Genomic DNA, 6000 nt, shown 5'->3' with positions numbered 1-6000 from the left:
TCATGACATGTAGAAACCGAAATACGAAACATAAACTAACATGTGTAGGCCGGTATCTGTGGCCCCGGTACCATCCCTGGATACGGTCCGCCAACTGGTGCTGTCCCTCTAAACATTCCAGTATGGCCGAACGCAGTAGCTGAATCGTATCCTGTATGTGATATTAGTAAATATGTAGGAACACTTGATGTAATTTTAAAGAGATATGTACGTTACCTGCACTTGGGAAGAACTGCGACGTCGGCCCGTGCATGGTCGACGGACACGGGAACGACGACGAGGCATGAGACGACCCGTGGCTGTCTTTGTACTGCACACGGCTTCCGAAGTTGTGCACTACCTGACGCAACTGATCACGCTGCCTCGACCATGCCTCTGTCTGCTCAAATTGGGTCATTGGGGATCTAGCACGTACCCTCGTCAAGTAAGTCGAGCAGTCCGTCTCCATTATGTTGCAAAGGCGAAGCTGCATCAATTCAGTAAAGGTACAGTTACAAACACATGAATTATCTTATGAATATGATTATATATATATATATATATATATATATATATATATATATATATATATATATATATATATATGTGTGTGTGTGTGTGTGTGCAAATATAATCAAGAGACTCACCGCGCCAGCTAGTGCCTCCACGTGGTGCCGGCCATAGCCATCCTGAGGCCTCGCCTGGTGTGGCTGCGGGTGAGTGTAAACAAAAACCAGACGAGCCCGAGTCCGGGGTAAGTACCAGGTGAGGTAAGCCCTAAAGGAGCTGTCTGTGTGTGGTCCTGTTGGATGGACTAAGTGCTCGTCTACCTGTTCCCATTGGTCCACCCACGGCTGGATCTTGGTGAGCCAATCATCAGAGCACGGCAAGCCACTCCTTGACAACCTACAAAGTGGACCACGAAGAATCGTTAGATTCGACACGAATGTATGAGCCAAGTTCATTCATAATTACCTGTGGTCCTGGCGACTGACACGCTCCAACGCGGTGGGCACCGGAAACTCCTGGCGCTGCCCAAACTGTCTCCTGACTCTCCAGGGGCAATATGCCTCAACCGCGATGTCATAAACCAGGATGGCGGAAGTAAGCCACAGGCTCGCATTCGCGGAGCAGTGCGAAGACAGGCCTGCTAGTGCACGGGTAGCCACAGCCTCTGGGCTGTAAGGCTCCCAGACAACGTCCTCGGGCGTCAGCATGTCGAGCTCTGAAACAAACTCAGGATATGCGCGTCTAACCTGCGCATGCTCCTAGGACCTCTCCATTCGGAATAAGTAACATTAAAAGTGCGCTAATGCATCATGTAACAATGAATAACAAAATTAGATGTATAAGAATGTACCTGACGCCAGATCCAAATAGTTCCCATAGTGGGCCTCTCGTCCTCCTCTTCGCCGTACATGCCCCCGTGGTAAGGCTCGTGGCTGACCATGGGCCGACCAACGGCTAGCCTCTCATACGACCAAAGCTGTAGCAGTAGTGGGCACCCTGCCAAGATAGCGTTCCCATGTGTCTTCATGCAGCCGTCGCAGAGTCCACGGTAAGTGGCTGCAAGTACCGCCTCACCCCAGCTTTAGGGCGGTACGTCCTCGTCCCCATCCGCAATCTCCCGTGCATACGGAAGGAGAATCCTATCGACCGAGTTGCCATGAGTGTTGTTGAACATGATGTAACCAAACAACCAAAGTAGGTACACCTCCAGCGATCTGGTCACACTGTACTCGTCTGCATCCGCAGCCAACAGGGCAGGCTGCATAAACAATTAAGATTAATGGTTTCAACTGTCAATGGAACATTTGAATTGTAATAATTAAATTTATATATGGAATGAATACGTACTGTAAACTGTAGGAACCAGGTCTTCGAAGGACCTGCTGCTCGCGGGTGCGGGTTGATCGGACCTGCTTCCTCCACGCGGTCAACCAGGGCAAAACGGGCCTCCAGCTCATCCTTCCACGAGGCCGCCACCACGCGGACCTACAGCCTCCCCGACGATAGGGAGGCCGAGGAGGTAGGCCACGTCCTGTAGCGTAGGAGTCATCTCCCCACATGGGAGGTGGAACGTGTGTGTCTCCGGCCTCCATCTGTCAACGAGCGCCGTCAGGAGGGATCGGTCGAGCTGAATAGGCCCAACCTCAACAAGACAGCTCAGAGTCAGTAGACCGGCCTCACGTAACCTGAAAATAAACAAAATTATCGAAACAAAGGAATACCGACGAATACATAAGTGATAAACAATAATATTTCATTACATACCGGTCACACCAATCGTGGTGTATAGAGATCGCCTCCCCGGGTGGACGAGGACGTAGCACCTCTAGGGCTCGGTGCTCAACAGCTGCAAAGTAAGACCTGTGGCTCGAGTCGATCACTGGGTCTAGCAAGGAGTCCATCTCCATACCTGCATTCAAAAATATATGAGAACACATAGGTAAATATATATTTCATACAAACTGGACACATAGGTACAATAATAGTTCATTACATACCTGCAATATTTCATTACTACATATTACAAATAATGAAATACAATTGTGGATCATGACACCGAATGCCTTCCACGAGCAATTTCTCGCCGATGCTCGTCTGAACGTAGGAGGTGCTCCATCTCTGGGATTTCCGGAAGGACCGACGTCAGCAGCATCGTGAAGTGCATTCTAAGGACACTTCTTATAGTTGTGACCCAATGCTCCACATTGGCTGCAACGCTTTTGTGCCTTGCTTGCTTCCGACTCGTCCATACCATTCCGAATACGACGTGTTTGACGGCGGCCTTTGCCTTTCTTAGTGGCTGGATCAGGAATAAACATCTTATTCTCATTATCCTGAGTGAAAGGCCCCACAATTCCAATCCCGTATACCTCATGTCCCTAGGTGGATACAGCTGCTTCCTTGCTGAAGTACGGTGAAACAAATACTCCTGGCTGCAACGCAGACTCTGCACATGCCGCAATGAGATGGGAGCATGGCAAATGCAATAACTTAGGCTTCATGCAGGAGCAGAAGGCTTTGCCATCAACTGTAATCAAACTCTCCTGTACCACCCTATCTCTATGGATACCACGACCACTTCTATCCTTGCATAGAACCTCAAATCTATGCTCCATTATACCTGTCGATATGACGCGGTGCAGTTTGGCCTTTTCAATCTTCTCTTGCATATATTATGTCACTCTTTTGCAAAACTGAATTTAGGGGTTGCTGATGTTTATGCTTGCAGCCGTGTAACGCTCTCTGAAATACTTCATGCACCCATACATGATGAACTCAACAATTCCCACAAGAGGAAAGGCACGACAAGAACGCATAACCATATTGAAATACTCTGCATGGTTCGTTCTCTGAATATCATACCGTATTCCATTAGTATCATAAATGAATGACCATTTCTCCTTAGGTGCACCTTGAATCCAGTGTGAAAATGGCTTCACAATTGAATCCCTAGCCTCTGCAGCCTGACTCGTGCCTGCTCCTGATGCCCTTACCTTCACTAGCTCTGCAGTCAACTGATCAAGCATCTGCCATAATGCATTAAATTTTCTCTGTTGATTTTGGGTGCACAACCTCTTAAACAAGTTCTTAAGATCCTTGTTCTTGAAGTGCTCATAGAAGTTTGCACCCATATGCCTAATGCACCACCTGTTTTGGACATCGGGCAACAATGGAGGCGTTGTCGCAGTTCCACGTTGCAATTTCAGTATTGATTGCAGGATACCTGCATGCCTATCACTAATAAGGCACACATCTGGGCGTGCAGCAACAACATGAATCTTCACTCGTTCAAGGAACCAATACCAACTGTCTATGTTCTCATTCTCAACAAATGCAAATGCGAGCGAAACTATTTGGTTGTTGCAATCTACACCGATTGCGGTGAGTATCTGACCTTTATACCTTCTAGTCAAAAATGTGCCATCAATGCAGATCACCGGAAGACAAAACTGAAATGCTCTAACACAAACACCTATGCAAAAGAAGGCTCGTTGCATAATTCTTTGTCCCCTAGTCACGGCTGGTACGAGGTATGTGTCATAAAAGCTTCCAGGATTTCTAGCAGCAACCTGGGATAACATACGAGGTAGGTTATCATATGATGCCTCGTATGTGCCAAACCGCATCTCGAACACCCTTTGTTTAGCCCTCCATGCCTTCAAATAACTGATGGTGTACTGGTAAGTCTGCTCAATGTGTCGAACAATCATTTTTGGCTCATAATTAAGGTTGTCCATAATAAACTCATACATTTGCTTTGCAACAAACTCGCATGATATATTGCGATGCGAGGGAAGAACTTCTGACAGCAAACAAGTGTGCTCTGTGATAATGGAACATTTCCAGTTGGACTTCCATTTTCCCTTGAATGCATGTACTCGCCATGGACATCCATCATTCACACACTTCACCTCATATTCTTTACTGCCAGACTCTACGACTCTGAATTCTCATTTCAATGATATTGCCCATAGTCTCACAGCATCTTTTACGGCTTCAATGTTTGGATATGTTGCACCTTGCACTACCTCATTCCCTCTGTACTCCCACTCCTGATTTCGTACATCTTCTGCGACATGACTGCCAAAACCATGCTCCTTCCACTCTTTTGGCAATGAGTACTGCTCGTCATCAGATGAGCCCTCTTATTCTTCCATCTCTATTGCGGTTTGGTCTTCTGCCTCCATCTCGTCCACAATGCTATGTATCCTCTCTCCCTCATCAGCAAGGCCCTGTGGTCCCATGTTTTGGTTCTCTGTCTCTTCTGACTCATCTTGCTCAACATAATTGGTCTCTCTTCGAATACTCAGAGTTCCTTGATCTGCACAATGTTAGATTTCATTTTGTGTCTTCTCCCGGATTTGAACAAGAATGGCCAGAGGCCACCCACGCTCTAGAGCTGCTTGCATGTACTTCTGCCTGTCATTAGTGCTGTGTATCATCATCAATTCCCATAATTCACTTTCTACCTCCCAATTAACAAGAGACTGGACAGTGATCACATGTGTCAACGGATCAACATGGAACCCACGCTGCAGCCACTTACATATGGAACCAAAACTCCTTTCCAGAGGTTTATCTATGCCGCTAGATGTGCACTTAAAGGCAGAAAGATCTACTCCATTTGGCCCATACATAACATTGTATTCACCATAAAATACTTGAAACTGCATCTTGCTCGACATATCTGTATATCACATAATACTTATCGAGTTATACTCTTTACTTCACTACCTTATTCAATAATCCGTAAAAACTAAGTATGAAATTCAACTACAACGTATAAGTATTCATAAGTATTCATAACTACGTGATGACACTCAAATTCTATCCTGCATATGTCAAATTCTATTCTAAATCATAATTAATTTATAAACACATCTCTAATAGTACTGCAATTGTAATAATAAATGCGTAGAACTAATTTTCTAAACTAATTTACTACTACGTAACTACAAACTAAAGTATCATTGAACTCCTACTTAAATGGTTCTACTATAGCACTAATTAAATTAAATTACTCACCCCTACTTAAATTACTCATACTTAAATATGTAGTACTTAAATATAACAATATCTAAACTAAATGTACTAACCTGCAGATCACAAGTGCTGAATCCGGCAGGGCTTCGCCGCTTTCCTTCTCCTCACTCCTCTCTTTTTTTCTGGATTTTTGGTGGAATTTTCGGGCTCAAATGAGGAGGGAAGGGGAGGGTTGAAGCTTATATAGAGGGTGACGCCCCGGTCGCCCGAGGGGGGGCGACAGGCCCCCCCCCCCCCCCCGTCGCCCCTTGGGGGGCAACAGGCCCCCCTTTTTTCCAGGGACCTCGTTGCAAATTTAAAGAAAAAAAATTACACTTAGGGCCTGTCGCCCTTTGGGAGGGCGACCGAGGGGTATTTTTGAAATATTTCAAAATGGACATATATTTTTGAAATTTTTATTTTTAAAAAATATAAAAAAGAAAAAACTGCAATGGCATCCACGCCAATTTCAAATCCGGAGCTGCAAAC

The sequence above is a fragment of the Panicum virgatum genome, chromosome 6N, assembly GCF_016808335.1.
Source record: "Panicum virgatum strain AP13 chromosome 6N, P.virgatum_v5, whole genome shotgun sequence".
Lineage (NCBI taxonomy): Eukaryota > Viridiplantae > Streptophyta > Magnoliopsida > Poales > Poaceae > Panicum > Panicum virgatum.
The sequence above is the reverse complement of the archived record's forward strand: the minus strand, read 5'-3'. Positions refer to the sequence as shown.